Here is a 13007-nt window from a genome sequence, read left to right as displayed (position 1 = left end):
TCAATAATATTGTGAAATATGCTTTTTAAATGGATTTATGAGTAATTCATAATTTATGGATGCATAATATTTTTCAGTCAACTCACGCCAATTTCGCCTTCACTGTGGAAAAAGAAACAAGTATGTATTATTTATTATAATATCAGTTACAGTGTGTCACACCTGCTAATGTTAGGAGTTCTTAGTTCACCAGCACTAAGAACACACAACATTATTAATAACAGGTTCATACAACAGCAAAGATTGTAGAGTAGTTTAGTATAAATATTTTTCAATATAATCTGTTTTGATTTGATTACCAGCGGACCGGTAGACAGCGGTTCCGGTAGGAGACACAAAAGGAGACAGTGTTTCTCAACTTTGTATGGATCAGGGCCCGGTTGAAAAACATGAAAGTGTAGCTTTCATGTACATTTTCAGAGCATGTTTATTTGAATGGTCAATAAATCGATGGTGAAAACACATTTGACAGTTGTTGTTTTTATTCTTTAAAATAAATTATCATTAGAATCTTAGTGTTTTGGCAATTATTTTTGGGCCCAATTGCAACACCCTCACTGCCCACCAGTGGGCCCCAGCCCACAGTTTGAGAATCACTATAAGATGCAACATGGTGCTTATAAAAAACACTTCATCAAAACCCCACATTGGCTTTCTTTCACCCATTAAAACATATGACATAATGCATTAATATGATGTGACATAAAATGAACTTACTTTTTGCCACGACCCTAAAATGTAACACAGATCATATCATTACACATGTTAACAATAATATTGTAAAAAAATAATGCTTTGAAGGAATTTATGAGGAATCAATAGAGCATAGATAGTTCTGAGAATACTTACTCGGGGTGTTCTTGATATGTGGAAAAATGAAATAAGCATATAGATTAATCACTAGAATATCAGCTACAATGTGTCCAGTGTTGGAAAAATACTCAAATTATTTACTTAAAGGTAGGGTAAGTGATTTTTTTTTGGTTAAAACAAAAAGTATTTTGTTAAAAGGTTAAAGCAATATAGTGCTTAGCACTATATTCTGATAGTAATCATTGCTATAGAGTGTTTGTTCAGTAACAGGAGTCTCCCTGTCTCTCCAGCTCTTTAATAAACAGAAAATACATTTTCCGGTAGGTGTCAAAATCTCAGCCAATCAGGAGAAAGTACCCATTTTTAAGCTTAATTTTTATAGTGTTCCAGTTCAAATTTTGCCTGCTCATTTCTTAGTGTCATCACTTCCAATTGTACTTGTTTAATCTATATCCCGATGGAGTTCTCTATCCTGATTGGATAAAATTGGAAATGAAACTGAAACTGAAAAGAAAATGCATTTTCTGTTTTATAAAGAGCTGGAGAGACAAGGAGACTCCTTTTACTGAACAAACACTCTATAGCAATGAGTACTATCAGAATATAGAGCTAGTTAACACTTATTTTAACCAAAGAAAATCACTTACCCTACCTTTAAGTAAAAGTAGCAATACTGCAATATAGAAATACTCTGTTACAAGTAAAAGTCCAGAATTCAAAATTTACTTGAGTAAAAGTACAAAAGTGTTGTCATCAACATGTACTTAAAGTAGGCTACCAAAAGTAAAAGTACAAACATGTATGAAAAGGGCAGATCTACAAGCTCACAACGCTAAGACTCTCGTAGAGAGAAAACAAATTAAAAAATCGATAAAATACATCTATGATAGTCTTGATCTAAGGCTAGCAAAACCACACCCTGACTTTCTCTCACAGTGTCTTTCTTTGAACGTGTCAAAAGCAGCGCCTCTCAATACAATTATACAATGTTAAAAGGATAACACAAAACGGCTCGTTCCCAAGGAAGGATATTGAAATTTAAAATGCATGAAAAAAATTACGTAACATAACGTGCACTTACCCTTCGCATATGTCCTGAAATGTAAGGTGGATCAAATTATTATATAAATGCCATCAATAATATTGTGAAATATGCTTTTTTAATGGATTTATGAGTAATTCATAATTTATGGATGCATAATATTTTCCAGTCAACTCACTTCCATTTCGCCATCTCTGTGGAAAATGAAACAAGTATGTATTATTTATTATAATATCAGTTACAGTGTGTCACACCTGCTAATGTTAGGAGTTCTTTCACCAGCACTAAGAACACACAACATTATTAATAACAGGTTCATACAACAGCAAAGATTGTAGAGTAGTTCAGTATAAACATTTTTCAATATAATCTGTTTTGATTTGATGACCAGCGGACCGGTAGACAGCGGTTCCGGTAGGAGACACAAAGGAGACTCTTTGTGACTCCTACCGGAACCGCTGCCGGTCATCAAATGATTGGTTTAGGAATGCGACAAAAAACAAAAAAATATCTATGAATTCAACTATCCATGGGGTGACTAATCCATAGAAAACAAATTCATGTTGGGGGCAAACTACCCCTTTAAATACAAAATAATGATATAAAAAAAACGTCATAAAGAACAGTGTTTCTCAACTTTGTATGGATCAGGGCCCGGTTGAAAAACATGAAAGTGTAGCTTTCATCTACATTTTCAGAGCATGTTTATTTGAATGGTCAATAAATCGATGGTGAAAGCACATTTTACTTTTTTTTTTTGTTCTTTAAAAAAAAATAGCATTAATATCTTAGTGTTTTGGCAATTATTTTTGGGCCCAATTGCAACACCCTCGCTGCCCACCAGTAAGCCCCAGCCCACAGTTTGAGAATCACTATAAGATGCAACATGGTGCTTATAAAAAACACTTCATCAAAACCCCACATTGGCTTTTTTTCACCCATTAAAACATATGACATAATGCATTAATATGATGTGACATAAAATGAACTTACGTTTTGCCATGTCCCTAAAATGTAACACAGATCATATCATTACACATGTTAACAATAATATTGTAAAATAAAATGCTTTGAAGGAATTTATGAGGAATCAATAGAGCATAGATAGTTCTGAGAATACTTACCCGGGGTGTTCTTGATATGTGGAAAAACGAAATAAGCATATAGATTAATCACTAAAATATCAGCTACAATGTGTCCAGTGTTGGAAACAAATCTCAAATTATTTCCTTAAGTAAAAGTACTAATACTGCAATATAGAAATACTCTGTTACAAGTAAAAGTCCATAATTCAAAATTTACTTGAGTAAAAGTACAAAAGTTTTGGCATCAAAATGTACTTAAAGTAGGCTACCAAAAGTAAAAGTACAAAAATGTTTGAAAAAGGCAGATCTACAAGCTCACAACGCTAAGACTCTCGTAGAGAGAAAACAAATTAAAATCGATAAAATACATAATACGATAGTCTTGATCTAAGGCTAGCAAAACCACACCCTGACTTTCTCTCACAGTGTCTTTCTTTGAACGTGTCAAAAGCAGCGACTCTCAATACAATTATACAATGTTAAAAGGATAACACAAAACGGCTCGTTCCCAAGGAAGTATATTGAAATCTAAAATGCAGGAAAAAATTACGTAACATAACGTGCACTTACCCTTCGCAAATGTCCTGAAATGTAAGGTGGATCAGATTATTATATAAATGCCATCAATAATATTGTGAAATATGCTTTTTTAATGGATTTATGAGTAATTCATAATTTATGGATGCATAATATTTTTCAGTCAACTCACTCCCATTTCACCTTCACTGTGGAAAATGAAACAAGTATGTATTATTTATTATAATATCAGTTACAGTGTGTCACACCTGCTAATGTTAGGAGTTCTTAGTTCACCAGCACTAAGAACACACAACATTATTAACTCATTCACTGCCACAATTATTGCTGGCCGCGTTTGCCCACTGCCAGAGATTTTTCATCGAAAAAAAAAAGTACTCAGGTACAGAGATACAGAATTTTTAAGTTTTAAGTTAACAAGGAAGTGGATGGGAGTCTAGATCTTTAAACAATCATATCTCCTTGGTCTTTGGGTCAAATTTGAAAAAAAAGAAAAAAGAAAAAATTAAAATGTTTCGCTTTCTTTCACCCATTAAAACATAATGACATAATGCATTAATATGATGTGACATAAAATGAACTTACGTTTTGCCAGGTCCCTAAAATGTAACACATATCATATCATTACACATGTTAACAATAATACTGTAAAATAAAATGCTTTGAAGGAATTTATGAGGAATCAATAGAGCATAGATAGTTCTGAGAATACTTACCCGGCGTGTTCTTGATATGTGGAAAAATGAAATAAGCAGATTAAAAGAAAGAAAATACTCAATTTTCTTACTTAAGTAAAAGTACCAATACCGCAATATAGAAATACTCTGTTACAAGTAAAAGTCCAGAATTCAAAATGTACTTGAGTAAAAGTACAAAAGTTTTGGCATCAAAATATACTTAATGTACCAAAAGTAAAAGTACTAAAATGTTTGAAAATAACAGATCTTACAAGCTCACAACGCGTTGTGACCTTGTAGATCTGCCATTTTCAAATAGCCTATGTATAAAATAGGGCTAAAGTGGTTAATGTAAGTTTCATAATGTCACAATTTAAATGGATCATCTTAATTTCAAGAGTTTATGTTTAAAACAACAAGAAATAATCAAGATGCAATATGATACACATGAATGACATTTTGGCAAAACCCCCCCACCCTGACTTTCTCTCACTGTCTTTCTTTGAATGTGTCAAAAGCAGCGACTCACAATACAATTATACAATAAAAAATGCTAAAGGGAAAACGATTCCAAGGAAGGATATTGCAATCTCAAACGCCTGAAAAAAATAACGTAACATAACGTGCACTTACCCGCCTTATAGGTCCTGAAATGTAAGGTAGATCATATTAATATCACATTGTGAAATTTATTTTAATGGATTTATGGGGAATTCATAATTTATGGATGCATAATATTTTTTAGTCAACTCACTCCCAGGCCGCGTCCTTTTCTGCTTGATCTGTTAAATTACATAATAATAATAAATCATCTATTAAAACGTAATAAAGAACAGTGGTTCTCAGCCCTTTTCTGGACCAGGGCCCATGTTGAAAAACATGAAAGTGTAGCTGTGTTTATTCGCGTGTTTGTATGTGTACATGTTGCATGTTTATGTTAATGGTCAATAAATCGATGGTGTTCTGGCTTGGATCAATGGATTTAATGTAGTATTACTTTACGATCTTATGCATTAGTATCACTATGAAAACACATTTTCCGGTTTGTCTTGTTATTTTAAAATATAATGTTTCAAATATAATAATTTTATATCTTTGTGTTTTGCCAATTTTGGGGGCCCAATTGCAATACCCTCACAGCCCAACAGGTTGAGAATCACTATAAGATGCAACATGGTACTTGTAAAAAACACTTTGTAAAAACCCCACAATGGCTTTCTTTCACCCATTAAAAAATATGGCATTAATACAATGTAACATAAAATGAACTTTTAAAGTCTAAAGGTCCACCGGAATCATCTGTGAAATGAAATAAGTATAGATTCATCATACGTGATAGTGTGTGTGTGTGTGTGTGTGTGTGTGTGTGTGTGTGTGTGTGTGTGTGTGTGTGTGTGTGTGTGTGTGTGAGTGAGTGAGTGAGTGAGTGAGTGAGTGAGTGAGTGAGTGAGTGAGTGAGTGAGTGAGTGAGTGAGTGAGTGAGTGAGTGAGTGAGTGAGTGCGTGCGTGCGTGCGTGCGCGCGCGCGTGCATGCTTGCGTGCGTGTGGTTTACCTTTGATCCTAGTTTACTGTGACGCTACACTGTCTCTCTGCATTTGCTGTATTTGTTTAGCTTACTTGTTGTAAGTTGCCGTAAGAGTGTTTGCTAAATGCCTACATTGTATAGTGTAAAATGTAAAAATGCGTTTCTCACCCTCAGTCATGGCGTTCTCAGCTGGTTTTGCTTGAGTTCCAGCCACGAGAACCGAGAGCAAGATGAGAGCAATGTACACCTTCATCCTAAAAAAACAAAAACAAAAACACTGTTTTTTTTAATGAAAAATGTATGCTTCTGCTTCTGCTGCTGATTATTATATAAGATATTATGAAAATATTAAATATATGAAAATAATCATGATGAGAGAAGGAACAACATATCAAAAGAGGAAATCTCTGAAATATTTCAGATGTACTCTGTGTGAACACCAGAGTCAAACGTATCGACAACAAACCTGTGAGATTGAATAACCTGTGCAATCCGGGAACGCATCTGTGTAACCACTTAAAACCATTATTTTATACTTTGGCTATCCAAAAATGGCAAATCTACAAGCTCATAGCGCGGCATGAGCTTGTAGATCTGCTATTTTTTTTAAAGCGAATATTTGTAACTCAAATCTTTGCTTATGGGGGGTCCCTGGAACAAAAATATTTTTAGATTGGGGGTCCGTGGCCAAATACATATAATTTTGGGTGGTCCTTGACATGAAAAAGTTGAAAAAATGAAAAAGAAAAAAAAACATCAAAATATGTTGTTCCAGGGACCCCCCATGAAGCAAGGATTTGAGTTAAAAATGTTGTTTCAGAAAAATTTATTCAACGATTTTTGTTTTAAAAAATAGCAGATCTACAAGCTATGAGCTTGTAGATCTGCTATTTTTGGATAAAGTATAAAATAATGGTATAGCTAAGATCTAAAATGACACACAGAGATGCGTTCCCTGGTTGAATAAATTCACCTTCAGTTTGAGTGTTGAGCGTCCTTCAAGATGAAACAGCTGCTGATGTGGAGTGGTATCGGTTGGTCATATGTCCAGCGGTGATATATATACTCAAATTATTAGCCTTAGGGTTGTGTCTGTGTGTGCGTGTGCGTGTGCGTGTGTGTGTGTGTGTGTGTGTGTGTGTGTGTGTGTGTGTGTGCGTGCGTGCGTGTGTGTGCGTGTGCGTGTGTATGTGTGTGTGTGTGTGTGTGTGTGTGTGTGTGTGTGTGTGTGTGTGTGTGTGTGTGTGTGTGTTTTCATAAATAAACACCCAGGGCATGTACTGTACAGACAGACACACCATATCGTGCCAAACAGTAGTAAAATATGGCGACATCTTTATTTGTTCAGTATAATCACACTATGTCCAGAGGAACTGTAGGTCAACTTCAGTTTGTTCTATTCTTCAAACACGTCTAAACAGATTGAGTCAGGTCTATTCAATAAGATTAGTTAGTTGGCCCGGTCGCTGTGAAACTGCACACACATACTCCCTGGATGCCACGGCAGAACCTCTGCCCCACATTTTTCAGATCAACCTGTCATAGCGCCACCATGAGGCCGACTTTTGCAAAACAATTTGTTTTATATTACAGACAGATTTTGTCCAAAAAACACACAAATCGGTACACAGTATCTCCACAGCCATGCGATCTGTCCGATTTTCCATATTCCATCCTGATTGGCTAAGATTAGCTTCCGAAGTTTGCAGGATTGGTTCATTTTGAACAAAATGCCTCAAATCATGAACGCAGCATGCCATTTCCGTGACATTTTCCACGTAGATTCCCACTTGGCCCAGGAAGAAATGCCACTTGAAAACGTTCAAATCAGCCTCATGGTGGCGCTATAACAGGCCGATTCACGTTTTTAGCTATAACTGCACCGATCTGTGTGAAACTTTGCACGCACACTCCCTAGAGGCCAAGGAAACAATTTTTCACATATGCCTTTTAGAGCGCCACCAGGACGGTGAGTTTTGTAAAACATTTGTTTTACTCTTACTCCTTCAGAGCCAAAAATCACGCAAATCGGTACACAGTATCTCTATAGTCATGTGATCAAGCTGGAAGTGTCCCATATTTCCTATTCCATCCTACTTGGCTAATAGTCCATGGGCCAGACCAGAAGTCAGGGACACAAAAGGTGGCAAAATCTCTTTGGCACCATTTTGTTTGTAGGGTCCATATAAGTACTTTGAACCATGATAGCCTTTTCAAATGAGTAGCTTTAACACTTTTTTAGGATATTATTTTTTTTGCCATTATCTCCCCACATTATCTGCACAGTAGTCCTGTACCTGGCCTATAGACCCGTTGGCATTTCTTCCTCAGCCTAGTGGGAATGTGCGTGCACAATTTCACGGAAATCGCATGCTGCGTAGATGATTTGAGGCATTTTGTTCAAAACAAACCAATCCTGCAAACTTTGGAAGACAATCTTAGCCAATCAGGATGGAATATGGAAAATCTGACAGATCTATGTTGATCACATGACTATAGAGATACTGTGTACCGATTTGCGTGATGTTTGGATACAATCTGTCTGAGTAATATTTAAAAAAAAAAAAATTGCACAAATCGGCCTCTTGGTGCCGCTATAACAGGCCCACGTGAATAATGCATGGCAGAGGTTCTGAATTGGTATCCAGGGAGTGTGTGTGCACAGTTTCGCAGCGAGCGGGCCTACGGTGCCGGAGATTAGCTGTTCACAGACAGATGGACACACGGACACACGGAAACACACACGGACACACGGACGGACGGACAAGGGGTAAAACATACTCTCTCGCCATGCCTTTCGGCCTGTCGGAGACTATAAGACTAATTCAACTAATTCTGACATTTATAATTCCTTTCTGATATTGTTTTTACCTGACCTGGCGGAGACTTGTGCTCTGAGGAGCACTTTTTCTAATTTGATTTTGTGTTATGATTTTATTTGTATTTCATTTTGTAGGTCTATAACACTCTTATTTGTTCATTTCCAAATTAAAATAAAAGTTAAAGGGAATATTTATCATTGTTATATGTCTCATGTGTATGTCTTTTGTTATAAATAAAACTAATCATTATTGAAAAAAAATACAATGAAAGTGATTGTGAAGAACACAATTATTGAGTAACTGAGTTATTGAAAAATGACATTGACTTTGATATTTCAATGACAAGATGCTCCTTAATGGTCAAAACAATATCAGAAAGGAATTATAAATGTCAGAATTAGTTGAATTAGTCTTATAGTCTCCGACAGGCCGAAAGGCATGGCGAGAGAGTATGTTTTACCCCTTGTCCGTCCGTCCGTGTGTCCGTGTGTGTTTCCGTGTGTCCGTGTGTCCATCTGTCTGTGAACAGCTAATCTCCGGCACCGTAGGCCCGCTCGCTGCGAAACTGTGCACACACACTCCCTGGATACCAATTCAGAACCTCTGCCATGCATTATTCACGTGGGCCTGTTATAGCGGCACCAAGAGGCCGATTTGTGCAATTTTTTTTTTTTTAAATATTACTCAGACAGATTGTATCCAAACATCACGCAAATCGGTACACAGTATCTCTATAGTCATGTGATCAACATAGATCTGTCAGATTTTCCATATTCCATCCTGATTGGCTAAGATTGGCTTCCAAAGTTTGCAGGATTGGTTTGTTTTGAACAAAATGCCTCAAATCATCTACGCAGCATGCGATTTCCGTGAAATTGTGCACACACATTCCCACTAGGCTGAGGAAGAAATGCCAACGGGTCTATAGGCCAGGTACAGGACTACTGTGCAGATAATGTGGGGAGATAATGGCAAAAAAAATAATATCCTAAAAAAGTGTTAAAGCTACTCATTTGAAAAGGCTATCATGGTTCAAAGTACTTATATGGACCCTACAAACAAAATGGTGCCAAAGAGATTTTGCCACCTTTTGTGTCCCTGACTTCTGGTCTGGCCCATGGACTATTAGCCAAGTAGGATGGAATAGGAAATGTGGGACACTTCCAGCTTGATCACATGACTATAGAGATACTGTGTACCGATTTGCGTGATTTTTGGCTCTGAAGGAGTAAGAGTAAAACAAATGTTTTACAAAACTCACCGTCCTGGTGGCGCTCTAAAAGGCATATGTGAAAAATTGTTTCCTTGGCCTCTAGGGAGTGTGCGTGCAAAGTTTCACACAGATCGGTGCAGTTATAGCTTTTTTTATTTATAACAAAAGACATACACATGAGACATATAACAATGATAAATATTCCCTTTAACTTTTATTTTAATTTGGAAATGAACAAATAAGAGTGTTATAGACCTACAAAATGAAATACAAATAAAATCATAACACAAAATCAAACTAGAAAAAGTGCTCCTCAGAGCACAAGTCTCCGCCAGGTCAGGTAGGTTATTATGGCCTCCTGGTAGCGCTATAACAGGCCAATGTGAAAAGGAGGGCATTTCTTCCTTGGCAAAGTGGGAATCTATGCGGAAAATGTAATGGAAATCGCATGCTGCGTTCAGGATTTGAGGCATTTTGTTCAAAACGAACCAATCCTGCAAACCAGTTTTCTGAACAAACATATGTTGCTACCAGTGGTGTAAAGTAACTAAGTACATGTTTGTTCAGAAAACTGATAGAACGCCGTGGTTTCACGCAAAACGCCCAGTGCACCCCTGAGCACCACCTCAGGTCAGAGTCCTGCACGGGTCCAATTTTGAGAACCCGCGCCCGCCCCGCCCGTCAATACTCAGATCCGTAGACCGACCCGTCACCCGTGATAATTTCAAAATACGAACCAGACCCGCCCCGCCCGTCAAATAAACGACCCGTTGTCCGCCCGTTTACCCGTGTATAATGTAAATCCTATTGAAAAGTGTGTTGAAAAAGATAGCAGCCTTCAACAACAGCGCTACATTCAGTGGTCAGGTTTGTACAGAAATCAAGTGAAGACGGAGGAGCGAGCTTAAGCCACGCGCGAATGCGCATCTACGCAGCACACATGTGTCGTTGTTTACGTCATCAGATACTTTTAATTTGAAGGTTTAACAGGATGTTCAATGTGTTTTTGTAAGTTAAGATAACTGACCAGCATGCTCCATGCAATTGTGCTGTTAAGTTACACAAGTTACGTTGTTTGGGCGGAAACAGTGCTCTCTGATTTTCACAATAAAATCATACCCGCCCGCGATTAGTTCAGTACCGCCCGTCCCCATACCCGTGATCTTATCAAAGTACATTTTTCACCCGTTTTCACCCGTCAAACGCGGGTACCCGTCGGGTATCCGCGGGTACCCGGCCCGTTGCAGGACTCTGCCTCAGGTGTGTGTTTATGACAAGGAGCATCCACAGCATCGGCGCCTATGACCTCAGGTGTGTGTTGTACCTTGTGATATTAACTATGTACACTTCTCTGGGGCATGACGGGATCTGTTTATTGTATGGGTTGTACGTATACTTGTCTAAAAAGCCTGTAGCACTTGCCCTAGCCTTGACGACCTTGCAGGATTATGCAACGGCTAAAATGTAATTTAGATAGCATGTTAGGTAGACAGATGCCATGTTTTCATAATACCATAGTATAGCATTATTTTAGTTGTATTGAGGGAAACATTTTGTTGACATGATGGTATGTTGTATGTACGGAATAGAAAAGCACTGGACTGGATGTAGAACTTTTGTGTGACTGTTGGTATATTGAATAATGATTTTCGGTGATTACTTTGCCAATGTGAAAAGGAATAATGCTTTAACTGTTGAATTCATATGGATTGCTCCTGTGACATACTGTAGAGTAGAAGTGAGTGTTGTAGTGACTACTACTGTAGGCCTACAGTGTGTGGTATTTGTATTTTTAGTTTTTTTTTTAAAGTGAATACGTGTAACTTAAGTTATATATCAGATTTAGTTTTCTGTCTCTAAGCCAAATGAAGCGTAGTATACCTGTGGGATGAGAGTGGGATTGAAATAATATTTAAAAGACTATGGTCACCCCGCTGCGTGGGGAAGAAGGTGTTAGGATGCGTGGAGCCCCGAGGGGAGACAGTGGCCAATGATAACGCAGGAAAAAAAAGGTCAATTTGACCAAAAGTCCATCTGTGTGGTAGGGTGGACTTTATGCCGTCACACAAGTGTCACGGTCTTCATCAGGGAGTGATCGGGTTCAGTTCTCGCGCTTTATATTATAATCTGCGTATTAACTTTATATCCTCTCCTCCACATGTTTTGAGTGCTCCTGTTCTTTTTAGACACACCCAGTAAACAGATCATGTCATGGCCCAGAGAAGTGTGCATAGCTAAATATCCCAAGGCGCAACACACACACATGGTGCCGTAGACACCGATCCCGTGGGCGCTCCTCGTCATAAACACACACCTGAGGTGCTGATGAACATAAACCCATTAAGACCTATATTTCTTTGGCTATTCAAAAATAGCAGATATACAAGCTCATAGCGCGGCACCGAGTGCCGCGCTATGAACTTGTAGATCTGCTATTTTTGAAAAATCTCTAGATTTTTTTCAAAAAAACGTTAGGATTTAGAAAACCTTTTTAAGAATCGCCTCAGGTCTTAATGGGTTAATGTGGATGGACTGGATCAGTGCTTCCCAACCTGTGGTCCGGAGCCCACCTTGGGGACAAGGCCTGATAGAAGAGGTGTGAGGGTCTTGTCTGTTTGGAGCTAGTGCAACAATTTGCATAAAATCATAACTGGCTTTCATCCACTTTCAACCTGGCATTCCTGTTTTGGGCATTTTCATGCCAAACAAAATGTTTAAATAGGCCTAGTGAAAATAGCCGATCTTCAAAATAACGGCACGTCACGACGCGACCCTTGTAGAGCTTGTTGATTGGCTATTTTCACTATTATTGAAATAGCGCTCAAGTGATGCATTCATAATGTATTTTTACAAGTTTGTGTGGGGAGACGACAAGTTTATCTCTTGGGTCTCAAGGGAACCGCAGAGCTATTACCCAAATGTCTTCCAAAATTCAACACCACTTTTAAGTTTTAACATACAGGGAAAATATGAGCGAAAAATAATTGTCCACTCTGTGTGGACAATAAAGTTGTATGTTATGGTATGGTATATGGTTGGCTGTGCCAGAGTCAGGAGGTATAGGCTACTGTACATGAACTACGGGGGCAACGGTTAATCAAACTAATCGATGTGATCGATTACAAAACAAATAACCGACAATCAATCATTTAGAAAATAAAGATTAACAATCATTACCTATTTTGGGCATGTCATTATAGGCGAAAATTCAAAAATTATAATAATAGGTTTCTCTAGTGTTCTTGGGTGTCCTTCCTTTTTCCATTTTGTAGGTAAAAAATTAGGCTATTGT

Source organism: Gymnoscopelus braueri (assembly GCF_963280865.1).
Source record: "Gymnoscopelus braueri genome assembly, chromosome: 21".
NCBI lineage: Eukaryota > Metazoa > Chordata > Actinopteri > Myctophiformes > Myctophidae > Gymnoscopelus > Gymnoscopelus braueri.
This window is presented reverse-complemented; position numbering follows the sequence as displayed.